This window comes from Ceratotherium simum, chromosome 13, assembly GCF_057802395.1.
Source record: "Ceratotherium simum simum isolate JZ-2026a chromosome 13, ASM5780239v1, whole genome shotgun sequence".
NCBI classification, from domain to species: Eukaryota; Metazoa; Chordata; class Mammalia; order Perissodactyla; family Rhinocerotidae; genus Ceratotherium; species Ceratotherium simum.
The window spans coordinates 53,978,349-54,000,822 of NC_141912.1; the positions used below are offsets into that span (position 1 = coordinate 53,978,349).

Genomic DNA, 22,474 nt, shown 5'->3' on the forward strand with positions numbered 1-22,474 from the left:
TTTGTGGAGGGAGGCAAGTGCCAGGATCACTAATCATTCTCTCAATCTCAAAAACGCAGCTAGGGAGTGTGAGAGCCAGGTGCCCTTTATCTCTTCTTGTTGCAGATCTTTTCCCGCTGGTGTCTTCGGTCATCAGGTGAGGGGGTGCGAAGTCATTCTCACACAGGCTGCTTCACAGTACAGCATAGATTTTGCACTGGCTCTAAGCCTATACAGCTTATTTGCTAGTTTCACCTGCTTGACCAGGGAGAGGGGTCCAAATTATTGCTCACTATCCCCCCTTTTGGTCATCGTCAATCTATGGTTGCATTCATGACCAGTGAGATACTCATTTGATTTTCCTCCGACACAGTGGTATACCTCTCATATGCCTACCTATCTAATAAGTCACTTATTCACATGCATTCCAGATCACTTCCACATTCCCAGATAACGTGATCCAGGACTTGTCCTGTTGTTGCCTCTTTCCATACCTAGCACGACATTGGAATAACATGATAATTAACATGATCAAAATCACAATTGTGAATACAGTATTTACAATATCAAAGTGAGTAGGTGAGTGAAAAAGGCAAGAAACCCATCCAATGAATCCCAAACAGATGTCAATATATTTTTGGACTAGTTTAATAATTTCCCCCCCCTTTTCTACAGTTACTTGTACTTTATGATGTTTCATTGGACTGCTGAAGTAAGTTTTGTACTTCTTGAGAAACCAAATTGAACTTCTCCTCAGGGCACTCATCTCCCACAATTTTAACTTCAGTTGGGGGTCTCAGCTCGAGTTCATGATAAACATATTCTTCTTCATCTGTGTTATCATAAGTCTTATTGACCTATGGAAGGCAATCTTTCCTATAATTTCTGTTACACCAAACGCCTGAGCTGTTTATCCTAAATTCAGTTAAGTCATGATAATGGTCTGATAATTGAACAGTATGATTTCTTATTCCTTCCCAGCAAAGCAACCTCTCCCCATGTACTGTATGTTGTTTTGGACAGGAGTTTTTATCATAGGCCAAGTAAGAGTTATTTCTGAGTTCCATTGTTCCTGTGGGTATAACCATATCCTTTTTCATTGTTCACAACCTAAGACTGAGGTTCCCATTGTGGTGCCATCTCATTTTTGATAAGAAGGACCCATTATGTCCCTATAGGAAGTATTTGGTAGTTTTCATGGATAGTGCCTATCCCTACAAGTTGCACCACCTTGCGTTTATTATTAGGCCATGGCCTAGCAGGCACTAAGGCAGTCAGGGAACAATGGTGTAAGTTGCAAGTTCCCTCAATTATTTCCCATAGGTTTAGTGGCCCATAAGTTTCCAATAGGTGAGTTTCTCGGGCTTCTGCAGCTAATATGGTTGGCCATTTTCATAGTTCCCTCTGATTCCATCTGGAGTAGCATGGCCATGAGACTGTTGCATGGAGACACAAGCTCTTTCCTATAATTGAGACTTAGCACTCCTTGTCATGATTTTTTTTGGTCAATCCATTGGCTTATGTTCTCATCCATTTTCCATGTAGCTTCCCAGGCTTCCCTTCCTCTTGAAGGAGCGTTCCCCTAAGTTTTCCTGATTCAGTTAAGTATCCTTTTTCTTGGCCATGGCGGTATTCATTAAATACTGCTTTAACCTGGCCTAGTATGCATAACCCAGCACCTATTCCACCTAAAATACACTTTTTTGCCCTCTTAGGCCAATGCTGGTTTAGCCAACAAACATGTTGATTCCATTGGGGCATAATCATCTGGCTATAATCTGGATATAGACTGCTTGACCACAAATGTTGAGTCCCCCAGACCAAACTTAACTGGGTAGCTGTAATCTCCAAATATAGGGTAGTTTGTGTTGACAAGAGGGCCTCCCATAGCCAGCCCTCATGAATTTTTGGAGGACGACTATCTATAGTAGTCTATCATTTCACCCCAACGGGATTCAGCAATCCTTTGTTACCATAGGGCCTAGATTTGGGCATCCACCCACAAAAATAAGGTTGTGGGGAATGGGGGCTCATTGTGCTGTGACAAGCGACACAAGGTTTGATCAAATATTTATTATTGTAACTGGGTATCAGCTTTAAAAAGGGGTTCATCATCTATCCCTATAGCCACACAGTAATGCTGATATCAGTCTGTTCTGTTAGTTCTTGCAACTGCCCTTCCAAAAATGTCATCTGGCAGAATCTTGCTGGAGGTTTTTCCCAGGGCATGCCCCATCTAGTAGACGTATCCTGAGAAATCAGAATCAATAGGAAGATTTAGGACAGGATCATGTAAGATAGATCCTAAATTCTGGGTTTTAGAGTTAAACATAAATACTTGACTGAAAGAGTTAAATTGATGGTTTGGGTCATCGCTCGCAAGATTTAAAGTTGTGACCTTTTCCCAAGACCAACAGTCAATATCTAAGAATTGGGGTGGCTTGGAAGGACAAATGCTGTGACAAGAATAGGTGAGTTCAGTAATAAGCAAAAATAATGTATATTGTCCCTTAATTACTGGCCTGGTCCAGACTCTTGGAAGAGCTAGCCACACGGGCTGTTGGCTGCTTCTCATCCTCATCTTATCACTATAGTTTCAGTCATAAGTCCAAAATACGCTCTGATGACCATCCAGAGTTGGTGCCCTTTTTAAGTGAGAAATATGGATCCAAGAGTCAATTCCTTGTAATTTAGCTGTGCAGGAATTAGTCAGAAGGACCTGATAAGGTCCTTTCCATTTAGGCTGTAAAGAGTTTTTCAGATGATGTTGTTTCCAATAAACATAGTCATCAGGTTGTAAGTCATGAGTCTGTATGTCTTCCTCCATGAGTAAGTTTACATCACATGCATCAACAACTAATTTTGAATGTTCTTTCAAGAGTTTGGTCAAGATTTTACAACAGTGAAGTGTGTCACCTTTTAGTAAAGAAGGCTCATATAATCCTTCATCGAGATGCATTGGTCTGCCAGTAATAATTTCAAATGGAGACAACTGATGTTTGCCAAAGGGTGTTGGTCTTAGGTTAGGCAACACAGCGGAAGGGCTTTAGTCCATGCCAGAGAAAATGCATCTGTGAGTTTAGCCAACTAGGTCTTAATTATGCCATTTGTTCGTTCCTCTAGGCCTGATGTTTGGGGGTGATAAGTGCAGTGAAAATGCTGTAATATAGGCCAGATCTTACAAATTTCCTTCATAATTTGTCAGGTGAAATGAGTCCCTTGGTCTCTGTGTAGTTCCGCTGGAACTTCTCATCCTGGAATAATACGTTCCAATAGTAATTTACCTACCTGCTGAGCTGGAAATGCTTCAACTTGATGAGAGAATATGCAAATCATAACAAGTACATATTGATAACCTTGAGAGGGAGGCATTTGGATAAAATCCATCTGCCAAAATTCAAATGGTCCCACTGGCAAAGGGAAAACTCCCTTTGAACTATCTAGGGGTCTCCCTGCGTTATGCTTAGGGCAGATTAAACATTTGGAATATGTTCTCTGTGCTATAGTGAAAGAAGTTTTCCAAAAGTATTCTTTTCCTCCAAGAGATCATTTTCTCTGGGGCCCAATGAGTCAAATCCTGAATATACTGTGGAAATGGAAGTTGAGCTTCTAAACGAAGTATACAGCATCGATTAGGTCCAATCCATAGGTTCCTGTGAGAATCAAAAGCCCCTCTCTCCTTTTTGAAGCCACATTTGTTTTTCTTCTGTGGTGGTCTGCTGAAAATCAAACAAAGCCTCAGCCAAGTTAGAGAGGGACAAGGAACATATCAAAGTTTGTGGAATCACCATTTGTGAGGCAGTTTCCTTAGCTGCTTGATCTGCTAACTTGTTTCCTTTAGTCTCTAAGGTGACTGCCTTGGAGTGGCCTTGTACTTTTATTATTGCCAATTTCTTAGGGAGTAAGATGGCTTCCAACAGAGCAGCCACTTGTTTCTCGTTTTTAATATGCTGTCCGGTAGAGGTTAAGAAACCCTTTTGCTTCCAGAGCATCCCCCAATCATGGGCTCCTCCAAATGCATATCTACTGTCAGTAAAAATATTTGCAGTCTTTCCTTTAGCCAATGACAGGCTCTAGTCAGTACAACAAGTTCCGCTTGTGGTGCTGAGTGAGCGTCAGGCAAGGGGGCCCTCTTAAGAATGGAGACTAGAAAAACCACAGCGTATCCAACTTGACATGAGAGTGGGTCCTCCAAAGTATGAGCCATCTGTGAACAATATAAGGTCAACCTTAGTTACGGGACTTTCATGTAAATCATCCCTAGGGGTCAAGAACTAGACAGTTAATTTTATGCAGTCATGATCAAATTTAGATGGCTCGGCATTATCCGGAAGCAAGATGGCTGGATTCGACCTTTTACATCTAAGCGGTTATACTGGGAGAAACAAAACAATTTCGTAACAAGTTAATCAACTCACAGAATAATGTTGAGTATGATGAGAATTTGACAAAGCTTCATATGAATGAGGAGCATAGACAAATAGAGATTTACCCATTACTATTTCTTCCATAGCTTTACCTAGCCTTGCAGCTCCTGTTACAGCTCTAAGACATGAAGGTAATCCTTTTGCCACTGGATCTATTTGTTGGCTGTAGTAACCAACGGTCCTGTGACTGTCCCTGTGTTTTTGAGTTAGGACTCCTGAAACTATTCCTTTATGTTCATGGACAAAAAGGAAAAAGGGCAGGTCATAGATCAGATGCTCCAATGAAGGTGCTTGTGTTAAGGCTTCCTTTAAATTTTTCATTTCTTCAGCCCAGTTTAAGGGTTCTGGTTGTTCTTGTTTTAACAGTTCATACAGAAGTTGGGCTAAAGTTGAAAATTGAGGAATCCGATTCCAGCAATATCCTGCTAACCCTAAAAATCCTCTAAGCTGTCTTTTGGTTTCTGGCATTGGAACAGCCAGAATTCCATTGACTCTATTTGGATCAATTAACAGTCCTTGTGCTGGTATCACATGTCCTAGATATTTAACTGCTGGTTGACTAAATTGCAATTTCTCTTTGAACACTTCATGTCCTTTATGTGCTAACTGTTGAAGAAGATATACTGTGTCCTGCTGTGAATCTGCTAAATCTCCTGAGCAGAGAAGCAAATCATCCACGTGTTGGATCAGAGTTGACCACTGGGGGAACTCAAGCTTGTCTAGGTCAATTTTAAAATTTGTGAAAAATAAGTTGGGCTTTCTGTGTACCCCTGTGGCATTACTGTCTATGTATACTGTCATCCTCCCCACGTGAAAGCAAACAGGTTTAAATCCCCAGGATGGATCGGTATGCTAAAGAAAGCACTACGTAAATCAATTACTGAAAAGTACATGCTGTTCACTGGGATGAAAGACAGTAAGGTGTGTGGATTTGGTGCCGCAGGGTGGCATGGCATAACTACAGCATTTATTGCCCTTAGATCGTGTACAAATCTCCATCCCTTTCTGTTTGCCTTCCTTACAGGAAACACAAGTGAATTCCAGGGGCTGGTACAGGGTATTATGGGTCCTTTCTCTAGGTAGGACTGTATCAGATGCTTTACTCCTTCTATGGCTTCTGTCTTCAATGGTTACTGTTGAACATTTGGCAACAGTTTGTTTGAGTCTAATGAAATCTTAATAGGTTCTGCTGAATGAATCCTGCCTATATCTGTAGGAGTAGAAGCCCCAAGCTCTTGAGGAACTTGTTTAAGAGTTTCCTTATTATCTTGAATGGCTACTTGAGTTAAAATCATCATTTTATGTTTAGTTGTCCTATTGGAAGGGGTTAATCCCGAACTTAAATACATTTCTCCCTTTGGAGTAAAACAAGTATAAGCTCCATATTTCTCTAAGAGATCCTGTCCAATCAGATGTAGAGGAGCACTGTTGACTAAGAGAAAGGAGTGTTTTTCTTTAATTTCTCCAATTTGCAAATCAATTGGAACAGATTTGAATACAGTGACAGATGAGTTTGAAACCTCTACCCTCTGAATTGTTATATTACTCCCAGGGAGGGTCTCCTTAAACGGGGTAGGGTTTAGAACGGATAAGTGGCTCCGGTGTCTATTAAGGCTGTTACTGTGACTCCTTTAATTTGTATCTCCATGGCTCCTAAGGTATTTGAAAGGGGAAATGAGAAGACCCCCTCAGAATCCTCGGAGCACCCCTATTCTTGTTTGCCTTTGTGTTCTGGGTCTTCATCCTGACCCTCCCCAAGGTCTCTCCCTTTCTACAGTCCTTTTTCTGACGCCCAAGCTTTTTGCAGTGAAAGCAAAGACCTGATTCCTTTGTTTCTCGTAGATCTGTTGGTCTTCCACGGGGTGAGCTCTTGTTTGATTACTAAGCTGTTTCAATTACAAATTCATTGTTTTCTCAGCAGTCTTCTTTTCTTTGTTTTTAATAGTTTAGAAAGTTGGTCAGCCATTGTTACTAATATGTTAGTGTGTTAAGCAGACCAGGCTAAGTCGTGTTGTTTGATGAGAGTTGCTAACTTTCATCAACAGCCTCCAAAAAGGCTGAATTAAGTAACGGATCATTTTGATGGTTCTCAAAGGTTTCGAGAGCCATCCCTGAATATGGTTTAAAGATTTTGTGGAATCTCTCATAAAAATCTGGAATAGGCTCATCAAGCCTACATTTGCATTGCTGTATTTTATTTCGTTAGTTATCTTAGGAAATATTCTTGCAATGGCTCTCAAAAGCTTATGCTGTTTCTAAACATCTTTCTTTATCTTCCACTCCTTGACGTCTAATGTTGTCCATTGGCTTTGCCCATTCTGCTCTTTCTATCTACTCCTTAACTTTACTTTCTGAGACAATCATGTGAAGTAACTGGTAAAGATCTGAGAATCCTGGTACATAAACTCTGATCATTAATTCAAATTCCTTAGCAAAACCCTCTAGATGCATAAGCGGATCTGGGAAATCCTTGGCTATGTCTCTGAGTTCTGATTTGGTCCAAGGAATAGACTGAGGTATCAGTACAGCTCCACCTCCTTCCCTAATAGAAGTTTTCTCTTTAAAGGGGACAATTACAGTACAGGGGTCTGGATTTTTCTATTGCGCCTTGGATAAAGGTACTGGTGTGGGAGGAGGAGGCAATGAAATGGCATCTGGACCCGGCAGCTCCAAAATCAATGGGTATAAGGGAAGAGCTGTCAGAGGATCTGCCAATTTAAGTGCTGTGCTAGCTTCAACAGTTTTCTTCAATTCAAAGACAGTATCAGATAGAGTTCTACTAATCTCTTTCCAGGAAACAATTCTATCATTTTCTCGCTTGGATGCTTCCAAATACCAATCAAAACATGCATCGCATTCTGATTGTCTAGTTTTATACTTGCCTCTCTCTAACTGCGTTCTCAAACACCCTAGTTGGGGCAAATTGAAACTGCCCCATCTTGGCCATTTTAAAGTGAGATTTCCTTTAGTAACATCTTTCCATTTAGGAAGCCACTTGCAAGTCTGTGCTCTGTAAGTATTAGACATTTTATGCTGGCGGCTGGCTGTCAGACGTCGCACAGTTTTCTGGTTTTGATGTTTTGTTTTCCATTCTGGTTCAGCAAGTCAATCTAGTGGTTCAGGGTGGTGGATCAAAGTGTGCTGCTTATAGGTGTAGCTCCTCAGAGTGTCATCAGTGAGTTGCTTCCGCCCTCTTATGTGTCTTGGTTTCTCCTATTGATTGCCTAAAACAATTATAGTGGCTCAGAGGGCTGGCAATCACCCTTATTGCACATCCCTAGATGAGACAAATTACTTAATTATGTGGTTTGGAGTTCCTCAAAGGACTGTTGCACATCTTGAGAATTGATCTCAGATACCTCCACTTGTCCACTGGTCACCCAGAGACACTGGCAATGCCAATCAGAGGGAGCAAAATGTCCCTTCTCTTTGGAGTTAGCCGAAACTAACTCATTCAAGGGTATTCTTTGGAGTCAGCCAAGGCTGGCCCTCATTCATGAAGAGTTTTGCTTTTGGCTAGTTGATTCAGTGAAGGAGGCAAACGGAAAACTCTGACTCAAGCCACCGGCTAGTCTCCTTATTTTCCTGGTTCAAAGGCCAAGGGAACCTGAGCACCAGGTTTGGAATTCTCTGCCAACACAGAGGACAACCTATCCCACCCAGACAAACATAAGAACTGCTATCAAATAAACTCAAGGACCTTCAGCAGCTGATCAGGAGATCAAAGACCCAGGAAAGACTCACCCTGCGGCAGCTGGAGCTCTGGGGAGCTGGATGGATTCAAAGGGCCCTTGCTGGTACCAGGGCGCTGGGTCCTCTCGATGCTCCGGGTGGTCTCAGGCAGTCTCTCTGAGTCCCTTCATGGCTGCCACCACCACTTAGATTAGTCATTATATCACCATCAGTAGACACAAGTTCATATTTTGCAGCTTGCAGGCAGGGCTTTTCACAATCTGACCCCCAGTATAAGAGTGGCCACTTACTGTGGTCTTACCACATACCAGATGCTGTGATAAGGGCTTTACATATACTATTTCTAATTCATCATTCTCATAATCCTAGATAGGAAATAATACTGACCTCATTCCCTGGGTGAGAAAATGACTCTGAACTTTATTTCTAAACTTACCTTTCAACACAGCCATGCCCTGCCCATGGCTAAATCTGGCTGTTGATTTGTATGGTCTTGGAACTTGCTTTCATTTTCTTACATCTAGCTTTCACTCTGCTCTTTCAGCTTGTAGTCATAAGTCAATTTCAGTCTCCTACCAAGTCTGCTCATCAGTTAGGACCCAATTCAAATTCCAACAATTCTACAAAGTTCTGTCAGCATTCCCCAGTGATCTAAGTAGTTAATCATTCCTTTCTCTTACCTCTTAAAGTCCATGGGGCCTTTCCACTTCAAGTCTCTCACACTGGTTTCTACTATTAGCTCCATTTCCTTGTGCCTATGTCTTTTCTCCTCACCTGGCTTCTAGGCTCCTGAAGGGGTGAGGTCAATTTTATATATTCTCCCATCCCACAAAGGATGGAAAGCACTTAACACAGAGCCTTTAATGGATTCTCCCTCTCCACTTACATTTTCCTCTCTTTTATTTGGTTTTAATAATTAACACTCTAGTAGATATCCTTCTTTGCGATTTCACTTGATTTATGTATAAATGTATATCTTAATAAAATTAGACCCCATGGGCTCATTTTAATTTCTTTAGTCTAAATATTCCTGCTGTTATTTAAAAAGTGTATATTTAGATATGCAGTCTCAAAATGCTCATAAATATTGCTCCTTTAAGAAACGTCCAGAATTATTTTTGAACACTGCGAAAGGATACCAGCTAATGAAGTACCACACAAAGAACGTGAATTGCGTGAGTCGGCCGCCTGCATGTCAAAAATGAAGACCAGAATTGCAAAAATATTAAAATGTGAGACATGGAAATTAGTAGGAACAGATGGAAAAAGTTAAATATGTAAAACAAGACAATTTTCTACATGCTGCTGAAGAAAAGACACTACAGCTCACAAACAGCACGCTCTGGAAGCTTAGCTTTGCGCTGTCCTGGAACTTAGTTTTACTTCTGGCCTTTGGCCTTTGCACTGTTTCAACAGGAAGAATATGTAAATTTCATTCTCCTGTCTAGATCTACTCATTAGTCAGGACTTAACTCAAATCCCAACAGTTTAGCATTTTCTCCACGTCTTTTATTCAGGGCAAAATAGCCATAAAAATCATTTTTAAGGTCAATTTCATTTTATGATAATTTACATATCATGCCAGAAAAATATGCCTATTATTACCCTAAGTTTCATTCGTTCTGTTCTAGGCTGCATTTTTAACATTTGCTGCAAATGGCTCTATCTTGAAGACTACATAGAGTTATACGATTACTACAAGGACTCATGATAGATTTACTGAGATGTAGACAAGGAAATCAAAAATGGCTTTTATTAATTGCTGTAATTATTATATGTTAAAACCACACTATATTCCCACAACGTTGCTCCATAGTATCCCACCTAGAGAGACCCGTTTTTCATGCAGGTATCCTTATTTTAATCAGTGTCTTGTCATCCCATCTAGCAACCAGGACAGTCCAAAATCAGTACCAAATCTTTGATGATATATAAAACTCTTCTTTCATACCAAAATGTAAACGCACAAACACTTTTTCTTCCACTTTCCACCTTCTGGTCTTTTCCAAGCCTGGAAACACTCAGGCGGTTGGGTAGGGATCTGCACCGTGGCTGCCGATTGGAATTACCTACTGAATCCGCCCCACTCTCTGGAGGGTGGAACAACCCTCGCGCTCACCCTGCGGCCCCCTCGGCCTCCCCCCCGTGCATTCCGGAGCCCAGGAAGGACGGGGAGACGGGAGCACAGCCCCGCTCCTCCCAGGTCCACCCTCTTCCCAGGTGAGAGTCCTCATGGGTCGCTGCTCGCCCAGCCGAGACGTCGGGACTTGTAATGCCCTGTAGCCTCGAGGGGGGACGGAAAGAAAGGCTTTATACTTTGCTGGTAGAGGGTTGGGTTTTTGAGTTCAGACAGGTTCCAAGGCGCTCTCTGGCTGCGCGGGGTTTGGAGTGACAAGACTTCGGACTTGTTGCAACTCGTCCCCACACCCGCCCTCACTCAGCTCTGCTCCCAGTCGCGGGGAGGCGCGGTCCCGGGCGGGAATAAGCTTCCCTCCACCGACCTGACGCTCGCAGGTAACTCCCCTCCCCGCCCCTCCCCTCCCCGCCCTCGCCGCTTCCTGGGAGGCAAACCTTCGGCGGCGGGAGCGGCTGCGCGCTGCGCCGGGGCGCTCCTGGCGGTAAGTGGGGCTCCCGGCTCCCCTCCCCGGGGTCGGCGGGCGGGACACTGGCGGGCGCGGGGAAGGAGGTGCGACAGGGCCCCGGGGCTGCACCCACCCGGGGCGGCCCGGCGGAGCGGAGGGAAAGGGATCTCCCTTTGGGAGCCCGCGCGGGATCGGAAATTCACCGGGGCGCACTGTTCAGTTTCCTCTGTCTTGCCTACTTTAATTATCGTGCAGGGGAGAGTGAGTTGGGAAGTTTGAAAAGTTACATCTCACGCGGGATGGGTTCGGGTTCCACTAGGGACAGGCGCCGCCCACCGTGGACGTTGGATTCGTTTCCTTTTGCTTCTAAGAGTCCGCAGAGGACCCCGGGAGAGGAAGCGGGTGGAGAGGTGCTGGGAAGAGCCTTGTGGGAGGAAGTAAAAGGTGGAAGTGGAGGGGCCTGGGAGGGTACGGGAGAAAAGGTGAGGAGCCTAGGCTGCAGAGGGTCATGGGTGTGTGCGTTAGATCTCGAGTGAGGAGCAGAACTCAAAAAGGAAGACGAAGTTTTTCTTGACAAAATCTATTTTCCTATTTGTATCCGATCCCGCTTCTGCGCTCAGATTAGTCAAGACCCGTGCTTTTCAAACTTGGATCGTCCTGAGTCTGGGGCTGTGTCCTTGATTAGCTCGCCAGGTGATTCTAGTACATACAGTTTTGAGAACCACTGCTCTCGGTTGTGGTGGCTTTAAAAGGAGAGTGGGACTAGAGGAGATGGCTCCTGGAAAGGTACTTGGTGACGTTAGGCCTATTCTTTGTGACACGTTGGGAGAATTATCGCCTGTATAAGGTGGGTGAGGAGGCAGAGAATGTGCAAGTGTTAGTTGCTAGAATCGTGGGTCTGTAAAGAGACAATAGTGCTTTATAGGGAGGAGACTGGAGGTTATGGGAACACAGGATAGCTTGTTGACTATGCATGGAGTGATGAGGTTATGGGATATAGGATCTGTGACCCAGAAGTGGAAACAAGAACCCAGGAGGCCAGAACACTAAGAAAAAGCCTTGCTGGTGACAAGCTGTCAAGGCTAGACTATGATGTCCAACAGCTTGTTTCCAGATTCCCACTTGCTCCACATTTTGCCAAGTTACTGGCAGGCACCTCCCCTCTTTGCCTTTCTCATCCCCAACAAATGCAGGAGCCCCAGGGAAATCCATGACTGTGGCTGAGTCAGTCCTAACAAGAAATCAGAAAGGGGACAGTGATGAAAGGGACTTAAAAGAGAAAGCTGGTCTTCTTGGTTTTTCAAAATAACTGAAGGATGAGAATGGTGTGAAACAGGATGAAGTGGGGGTGGGGCGAGGCTTTGTTTTGCTTGTTTTCTCCTCCTCTTCCGATGGTTCCCAGAATGGTGCAAAGCCCCGCACCTCCCAGTTCCAGATTCCACCCCATTGCTTTTGGAGTTAGGGCACACGTGGTGCACACACTTATTAAGGGTGCTGGCTGCACCCTCAGAGCCTGCTTGAGGGGCTGGGTGGATCCTGCTTTTAAAGCTGGCACATTCTAGATGGCAGATGCTCCCAATTTATTGTGGGAAGCATCAGCAGTTGAACAGTTGCTGAAAGGGATTGCATAGATGGAGAGGAACCACACCTCTGGTGCTGACTCAGTGATGTCTTTTATGATTACTCTCCAGAGATTATTACTTTAACTAGAACTGACTAAACTCTTTTGGGATGTGTTAATTAATTTTATTATTCTCTCTATTATATCCCCTCCTGCTGCCATATCCCCTTACAGTTTACAGTGGAGGTTCGTACATTGAGTATTTTCCTGGCTGTGACTTACCCTGCAGCAACTCACTTACCTGTTTCCCATTCAATTAAATTATACAATAATGAGTTTCCAAGATGAAACATTGTACTTTAAGTCTGCAGATTCTTGTGGAGAAAATGTGATCCCAGTCAAGCAGGCCTCTTGTATAGCATAAATCTGGTTGGAGGAGACCTTTTGAACAGGCCCACTTAGCTTAATTTAACTAATTATTTGTAAAATTACCAGTTGTCCTTGTTTAGCTGGTTAGGTAAGTTTACATGTCTATCCCTCTGTAACTTGCGAAATATGAGTGTTTCAGGATGTTTCACAATTCACAGAGTCTGTTAAACACAATGTTACTGTTAATTTTGAAATGTACTTTGTTCATTTAATTATTTCTGGTCTAGAAGTGGGATGTATTTTAGAACTTTGTTCATGAACTTATCATTTGAAAATCTGAATACATTCCCCTCTTACCCTCCCCCCACCATGGAAAGAGAGTTCTAAATGATGGTTATGGATTTTAAGGATACCAGGGATTAAATTTTATACAGATAACACCTAAGCTCCATCAAGAATGAAATCTACCAACATTTCTCTGAGAAAATGTGCTGGAGCCTTCAGGTGGAGCTTCCTTCCTACTGAGGTGGGTCGGTGGGCATTGGCACTATTTTGAGGTCTCTCTCCCAGCCCACAAGGGTGGAGTAGGGTTCCCAGGGGGATTGGCACCAACAATCACTAGCAATGGTTGGAGACTGAGTAGTGGGGGCTTCTGACACAGGAGCTGGGGAAATGGTAGGCTCCAGTAGAAAGGGTATGTGTGGAGGTGGAGTGGAGGAGCAAGTTGGCTCCAGGATTGGGGAGGAGGGTTTATTAAGGAGTCAGGAGGCTAACATATACAGGAGGTAGGGATGGGAGATCAGGGAGGCAAAAGATGTTTTCAGCAGCTATGATGCTGGAAGGAAGATGAGCCTGTGTTGGAGGTGATCCAAATATAAGGGATATTCACCCGTTGGGCACATCTCTGTTGGGAAGTGCTTGAATCACATGATCATGAATGATATGAGGAACCTTTTCGTCTGGGGACGTATAATTACTACCCAGTTTGTATTTTGTTTTATTTTCACACAGTCCTTAGGAGCGAGGCCAGATGTCTCCTAAAGGCACATGCTATTTATCTTTTGAGCTATATGTAATTTGTAGACTGCACTCATCCCTGGGGAAGGTAAGGTAGTGATGGTCAGCCTCTGGAGTACTGGCATAGGGTCAGGTGTAATCTCCATGTTACTGGCAGTGGCCCATTTTAAAGAGTTTATACAAAAGCTGTGCAGTCATGATATCTCTATATATGTACTCGACATATAGATATGATTTCTGTATGTATATATAAGCTGTTGTGCGCTGGGCAGTGTGTTCCGCCCTGGTGGTATGAAGCTAACAAGATACTGTTCCTGGATCTCAGGAAGCTCACAGTTAGGTACCTAATAATCATTATAAGTACAAACAGAAATTAGTGGATCGGGTCCATTTGCTTAGCATTTTCTTCATATTCTCTGAAGGTCCCAGCAGATGTTGTATAGGTTTCTTAATCATTTGTGAAATTGAACAGTAGCAGACCTGAGTTGTGATTTTGGACCAAGTACTTAAATTCTGTTGGCCTCTTGAGTTTTTCACCGGCATTGTGAAGGGTTTGGACTACATGATCACTAGCGTGTCCCATTCTGCTCTGAAATTCTCTATGATCACTTCTTATTGAGGTACCATAAAATAATGTCAACTAAGGTCTCCCCAAAGTATCACTGGGAAGCTCATTATTTCCACTTCTGTTGTCAGATTTTCATTTCAGAGGGTTTTAGTTCTCCATTTGTCATCTGGTTGCTTGTCTGATTGTATAAGCATTATTCACTTGGGGCAGAAAAGGCAGTTTTCAAAGCGCTAAACAGTGGCATCTTCCACCCCAATGGCTGTAATAGAATCAATCACCCACCGTGGGCTGTTTGTCTGGGCTGTCGTTTATATACATGCACAAGCAATTGATATACATGCACAGGCATTGATGGCTTTAATTCTTAACAGCATGTTGCTCCAAATACTTAGTCTCGTCTGACTCATTCAGCAGCTGTTTCCTGCTGTTTTAAAAGAATTGTATTTTTCTCAAATAAATGTCACTTCTAAATTATTTGTTAGAGAAGGGCGAAATGAAGCTCAGTTGTTTTTAGAGTAAGGAACTATCGATCAACAGCATTCCCCAGTGATTCATTTTTTTTTATCTCAACCCTTCCTTTTCTTTCTCATCTCTTATTGTCCCTTTATTCTTTTGTCCAATCTTATCTTTTCTGGCCTCGTTTTGTCCCTTCTGGTTCCTTGTCTTCGTTTTCCTCCCTTTCCTTCTTTCCTCTGCTCCCCTTCCCTTCTTTACTCATCCCTTCTCATCCTTTCTCTTGTCTTCTTTTCCTACCTCACCTTGCGTATTTTTCTTTTTCCTTCTCTCACATTCCCTACTTATATTTATTTGTCTATTTCTCCATCTGCTCACTTATTTATTTATTTATCTTTCTTTATTTCTGTCATCTCTATCAGTACAGTTCTCTACTTTGGTACATTGTATGTTTCTAAAAAAAATCTATAAAAGTCAAATTATATGAAAATCAAATAACAAACATCTATTACAAGGGAAATTCTATTCTCTAATAGCTAAAATATATTCTAAATAAAATTCCCATTTACACTTTGAATGTTAAATACGATATTCAACGGTACATTTCTAGCATTTTATACAATTTTTTAAAAATTTGTTCTTTTCCTTCACAATGGAACATGTGTACAATGGTTGTCTGATTAAAACTAAAGATTTACCTCTTTTGGCAAGTCCAATGATTTCCATCTTCTCCTTGATTATATTCAGTTTATTAGATAAGCGTTTTATCACTAACATAAAGACTTTCATTTTTTCATTTTTCCAAAAACTTATAAAATAAGTTCAAGTTTTCAATAAAATATTCAAATAAGAGTGCAAATAGTAGAGTAGAAAGATGGTAGAAAGAAAGGTGATGTTTTTGAAACTGCATATTGACATTGTGATAGCCTCACTGCCTAGTTAGTTGAAATATTTGTTAATTGATGGATTAAAGGCTGGATTTATCACAGAAAAGGTACTTTGAGTGTTAATGTCTAATGTAGAAAAGTTCAGAGGTCAAAGGAACTAAGTAGGGGACCACTTACGCATATAATCTATCCTTTCTTTAAAAAAACTCAGTAAGAAAATGGTATTAAAGAAAATTAAAATTACAGCATATGTTTACAGTTTCTATGTCTGTTAATATCAGACAAAAAGTGTCAGTCCGTATACATCAAAAGTAATATAGAAAGTGCTTTATTGCAAAAACATTTATTTGTGCAATACTAGGCCACTTCTTATACATTCATGTCTAAACCTATTCTCAGAGAAATCGGTCACCTCTGGTGCATATTCAAAGCCTTGTTTCAGAGCCCTCTTATTAATATAGGGTCTTCAAACTATATTAAATTCTGTATTTTGTTTATAGAGTAGATTTACTCCCATTTAGCAGGTTAAGTCTTGTATGTTGGAGAGTTAGAATAAGAAGATTTAAAAGAAAAGAGCATAAAATCTCCCGAAGGGCATCAGATTCAAAATATGATTCTCTAGAAATTTGGGACAGGAGCCCTTGAGTATCCTAAGTAGGAGTGTGCAGGTATCACACACATAGAGTAAATGACTTGATAAAATAATTTATTATTTGAGTTAAAGAAACTAATTATCATCTTTGATTTTAATATCACAGTGCAGTGATACTATTATCTGGGGGAGACCCCAAATAATTCAGTTTATTTTGTGTACATTGCATGTGAGTAATTTTCTTGATTTGTATAGAGGATGGTTAAAACTGAAGCAAAGAGAAAATAGTTTCAGATAATGTAATCAATGGTAACACCGTGGGAAGAGTACTAAGGTCTTTCCACTTAAGAATGTATGTTGTTGTAGGAATTGCTAAATACTAGCCACATCTTTTGGAGAAGAGGTAAGTTGAGAGACTAAGAGAGGAGCCCTGCCTTTGAAATCAGAACTCTGAGCAGCGAAGGAATGGAAAGAGCAAAATTTACACGCCTATAGACAAATACACACACACAGTAAATTGTGCTAAGTAGAGAGTACCCAGGAATAGTCACGATACCATGTGGCCACGCTGTCTCCTTCTCCCTTACTGTTATACTGACATGGGCCTTAGAGACAAATGAAAGTGAAACAAAGGAGCTGCCAGGTGCATTTTCTGGTTCAGGTCTGGTTTGGGCAACTGTGACTGGAGTTTTGTAAACATCAGCTTTGTCTCGGTCATTACAGTCTCCAGGTTAGAACCGCTGTCAGAGGAATTCAGCACGATTGTGAAGCGAGTTCGCAGGGAACCATGTTACTGTTTAATCGTAATCCACAAGACCTAGCTATACAAATCCAACAGCATTGTATGTATTTTAAAAATGTATTTCTTTATTTATACCTCATTGAATAACTTCCATGTGTGTAAGTATTCTGTAATCAAGTTGGAAGAGACAATGAAGGAGGTTATTTAGAAAAAAAGAAAGGGTCTGAACTAGTGTGGGCTAGTTTTCCAATCAGATTTTTCTTGGGAATTTCTGGGTGAAAATAAAAGAAATGCACTTTATTTCAACTGTGATATAGCTATCTGAGCAGGCTTGATTAAAAGTGAATCCTAAGGGAAAAGACTAATAAAGGATTGCTAGACATTGGTATTATTTTAGATGTTCTGATTATTTATATGGCTCTTTATACAAATTAAAACTAAAATCTTTCTAGGTTAGATATATTAACATTTAATATTTTTTGGCATTTTAACTGAATAAATTTGTGTCCATTTGTACAATGTCCACAGAATTATTACTGTTTTTATACCTCTACTTTTTAACAGTCCAGGATTGCTTTTTTGCTGCTAAAAATATATAACACTTTGACTTTTGATAGCTGTTCCCAGCATACCTAATCAAAACACAATTTTTTAAGACATTTATTTGCAAACTTTCACTTTTTCATAGATGAAGCACACTGTCTTTGTTAAAGGTATTTGGAAAGCCACTTTAATAGTTCATATTGGAGGACATATTTATTAGGTTTTCCTTCAGCACTCGTCCCTCTATACATGTCAACGTGTACCAAGATTGACTTTTTATTGTTTTAAATAGACTCAAAAGAGTGCACATGACACATGATCCGCATTTCACTCCATGGGCCCTTTGTTGCCTGTGGTGTTCTCATCTAAATATATCATGTCTTTGTTATAAATTATACTAAGCTTCTGAAACTGTGGTTGAAAGATCCTGAACTCCACTTCCTGTGGTATTCAGGGAATTGTGGATAGATGTTGTGAAGTGGGGAGAAGGAGAGGTACGACGAGTGAAGGGTTAGGTAGATAGAAGGATTGATCAATCGATCCCCAGTTATTTCTCCTTTATGATTATACAGTAAGGAAAGAATGGAACATAGGTCCCAACATACTTGTAATGTAAGACAATAGGCCTTATCCAAGACAGCAGTGATGCTCAAGATATGGAATAACCAATATGACAAGGGTCTTGATAAGTTAGAATACACCAGCTGGTGGCCTTTGAGGACCTTCCATTCTAGTGAGGGGGATACATGCAGTGGCAAGTAAATAAATACCTCGATTATTTTACGTAATGATAAGTGCTGTAATTTAAATAAAGCTGGGTGATAGAATTAAGCATGGCAGAGAGGGTGGGTTCTCTTTAAAATGGGTAGGCTGGAGGACCTCTCTGAGGAGGTGACATATAAGTAAGATAGGAATGAAAAGAAGGAGTGTTCCAGGCAGGTGAGACTAAGGCAAAGATCCCAAGATGGGAATTAACTCAACATGCTAAATGAAAAAGAGAAAATGTGTTTAATATCCAGAGAAGGTATCCAGAAACCAATTGAATATATGAGTCTGGAGCCTGGGGGAGCAGACAAGCCTGGAGATTTGTGAGTCATTTCTGGATATGTGGATTTCCTTCTGTAAGTGTGGATGAGATCATCCTGGGCAGAGTACTGACAGAGAAGAATGAAGATAGAGAGGAGTAAAGCTCCCAAGTCTAAGCCCTGACAATGGGAAAAGAAGTAGCTTTGATGGCATTTGAGGGAAATTCTTAGCCTTCTGTCCTAGAACCCAGCATTGAGGATATCTCAGCAGTAATTTTCAGATACCATTGGCACTAACAATAGTCACTATTAAAAATAATTTCCCCAAGCATCTAGCATACACGAGAGAAAAGTAGATCCTGATCCTGTTGTAAGTTTTGCCTACCTGTGGAGTAGAGGAAGATATATACTTCTCGAAACCAGAATCTGTTTTCATCCCTGGGTGACTGGATAAACTTAAGCCTCACGCTGCTCTGTTTTATCAAGTGGTAAAATATAGACTTTTCAACTTTTAAGGACTGCTCTGGAATATATAGTTTACTCCAATTTTACCTTAATGATATACCAAACATCTATAATCATAATTCATTTAAACACCCAGTGAATCCCTTCTTCCTGCTGAAATAAGTTCATAGAATAACAGAAGTAAACCAAAAACAGGAGAAATGAGTCGTGCTTTACAGGTAATTTACATCACTACTTATGTGGAAAAATACAAGACTTTAGAACTTTATTTCATTAAGATTAACTTAAATGCACAGAAACTATTTGCAGAATGACTTGAACATAATTAAACATTTCAAAATACCAGTTTTTAGGAGAATCCCCAGACAACACTTGGTAACATCTCTATTTTTTTGACAAAATGCTCATTTGAAATAAGTATTTATGTTTTTTGATAGAGATCTATAGATTTATCTAATTTCTTTTACATACCTAATGGGTTTCTAATTATTCTTTTTAAAAGCCCTTTACAAAAGGGTAATATATTATCAAAAAACTAACCTCCCTTTAACATAAATATTTACTTCAGTCTTAAAGAGCTCTGCATGGGTATTACCATTTCTTAGTAACTTATTCTTCAGCATTTTTTGGCCTATCATACTTGAATCAACTCTCATTTTGTTATATTGAGTTAGTAAGGCAGCATATTATTAGCTTATCATTTAACAATTATGTACCGAGCATTAAGAATTGTGCTAAACAGACACAGTCTCCGCCATCACAGAGCTTATGGTCTAGTGAAGAAGGTAGAGAATGATGCACTTAAATAATGCGTGAGAAGTAATGACACGCGCAGGGCTTGCTGGGAGAGTGCCTTCAGTGACTCTAGTCCTCGCCTCTGAGAGTTAGGGAGGATGCTGTGTATCAATGAGCTATGCACTAAGACCTCATTAAGTGCATCTAGTTATTTTTACTTTTTCTTTTCTGTACCCACAGATCTTTAGTTCCTGGATGTTCTGTGCTTATGTGTTGCTCTGTCAGAACTATTATACTGTTTTATCTGCAGGGTTTCGAATCACCAGTTACAGTCTACTTAATACATGAATGAAAAAAGGGGAGAATATTCTAAAGTAAAAAAGAAGTATTAAGATATTTCTTTTTGAAAATTTATTTTTCCTCAGTGCAAAACAATACATATTCATTGATAACCATTTGGTAAATACAGAAAAATATCAGAAGCTTTAAAAAATCACGGGCAGAACCACCACTCAAAGACAGCCACTTTCATTTTTGCGTCTGTGTTTTTCCTTTTGTTTTTGGATGAATTCTCTTTAATTACAATTTTGCTCTTATGTAGTTTGCTAGCCTGCTTGTTATTCATATAGCATCATAACATAAGCAGTTTTGCTTGTTATTAAAGCTACTAGAGGCAGCTTTTGACCTTGTTTTTTCATTTGAAAATGAGTGTGTATAATATTATTCATTTAACTTCAAAAAAATGAAGCTGAACTGTGAAGGCTGACTCAGGAGAAACTGAGAAGAGGGATAGTAGGCAGTTCCTTGTCACCCCAGAGTAAGAAACACTTTCCTAACCACCTCCCTACTTCCAAGCAAAGTTAGTGAGTTTGTGGGTACCACAGATCTTTTCGGCAGGCAAAATATGTATCATCTTAGAGTTTTGAAGCAAAGGTGGCCCCGGAACCTAATTTGTTACACATTATAGGACTCTGTCCAAAAATATGCCCTCTGCTTGATTATATCCAGGAAGAGGGGACTAGTAAGAAAGCAAGAGAAAAATAGAGCCTTATTAGTAAATAAAACTCCTTACTATATTATTACCTAACAGTCTTTAGCAGTTTTTATGGCTGATACAGAATTGAGGCTTTTATCTCATTTAGTTCCCTTAGAAACCCTTTGCAGTCTTTCTGTTATTCTATCCATTTGCTGTTGAAAAACAAGGCTTAGAGCCCTGAAATAAAGTGACCAAGGTCTTCCAATCAGTATGTGGCAAATCGGAATTCAAACCCTGGGCCGTCTTACCACTGGGTCACTGAGCCAATCTGTGATTTGTCATTTGCCCCTTGAAATAATTCTACTTCGCCGATCATATAATTGATGACTACTCTTATGTGTCTCTCTTAGTGTTCTCTGTGGACTAAACCTTCCAATTTTTCAACTATTCTTCGTGACATAATCTGCCTCAAACCATGCTCAATCCTGTACTTGTATAGTTAATTTTTAATGTAAATCCAAACCTTTAAATGTATTGTGTTGGACTTAATCTTGTTCATGTTAATTTATTATTTCACCAATTTCAGATCATTTTGAATATTGATTCTGTCATCTAACGTATATACTGTTGTTCAGTTCTGCAAACTGTATCAATGTTTCTCTATGTATTCATCCAAATGATTGTTACACATATGGTCCAGGACCAGGACAAGAGGGTGCACTTTGGCGCTGCACAAAATACAACCGCATCGGGATGACCTTGTCCCATTCACTGGAGCTTCTGGAGTGCTAATATCACGACAGAATGCAATTCAAGAATAGTTTAGGTGTTGGTAAAGGAGTAATTTGCTTTAATTTCACTTGCATTTTAAGCCACGCATAGAGTAATCTCTGTAATTTGACTATTGAGTATATGTTTTCTCAGTAAAGAGTTTATTATTTTTCTTACAAATTTCTCTACAGGAATTACTCAATAAATACTTCCAAATGACAGTGAATGATTATGTTTTCCTGTCATTAACATCAGTTGGGGGTCTTTAGGTTCTCATATCTGAACTATAGTTTAGACTGAGGATGGCAAATATATTGAATAGAAGCCAATACAAACAAACCCTGGAATTATTTTGATGTGAAAGTTGCCCCAGGCCCCAATTAAAAGAAATTAAGGAAACTAAGAAATGATTAGATATTGAGCAAATGGAATTTTCATTTGGGATTTTTTAAATGAATTGGAGCTGTTTAGGTATGTCCTTTCCGTAAATTTAATAAGATGGGTGATTTTATTGGTGATCCACATAGGGAGATGTTTGTGCCCACCACCCTGTGACTGGATGTGTCATGTGTTCATATGTTCCTGGGCCTGCTGAATATCTGTAATCTGTGCCATTGGGCCATTTTGTTATGTGTTTTTTAATGAAGCCAGCTTAGAATCTTTTAATGTTTCGATGCCAAAATTAGATATCAAATTGCACTTGACAGCTTGAGTATTATAGTGAATTTTTAATTTAATAGTAGCTTCTTTAATGTTTTAATTGTCATCTTAAATTTCTGGTAATCAAATTCAAAGTCAGACACAATCTTGGCAGCTAAAAATTTGAATAAAAAAGAGATATATGTTGTTTAACTCTTGTGGACCATGGATTATGATTTTATAAGACAGAGGTGTTCTAAAACAATCCTTTATGAAACATATCTTCATATTCTATAAGTAGATATTTGATACACATCATAGAGTCAATTACTCCTACCCCAAAAAAGACTGATTTTGAGGGTTTTTTTCTCAATATTTGAAAGACTGTAAAATGTCCCTTAATGAAATTTGCTTAATTTTGGAGTTATGTCAGAGAACTCATTTTATAAT

The 22,474-nt window shown here is 40.2% G+C and overlaps 1 protein-coding gene across 3 annotated transcripts in view; it reads left to right on the forward strand.

Annotated features, from left to right (window-relative positions):
* The first annotated feature begins 10,297 nt into the window (after window positions 1-10,297).
* Window positions 10,298-22,474, forward strand: part of SACK1B (scaffolding CK1 anchoring protein B) — a 79,819-nt gene continuing 67,642 nt past the window's right edge. The window contains exon 1 of one of the 3 annotated variants that reach the window (XM_087438732.1): window positions 10,298-10,319. The gene's annotated coding sequence lies outside the window, so the exon portion shown is untranslated. Of the gene's footprint in view, window positions 10,320-10,508; window positions 10,718-22,474 lie in introns of those variants that run through there. The other 2 variants (XM_087438730.1, XM_087438729.1) reach the window with 2 other exon arrangements.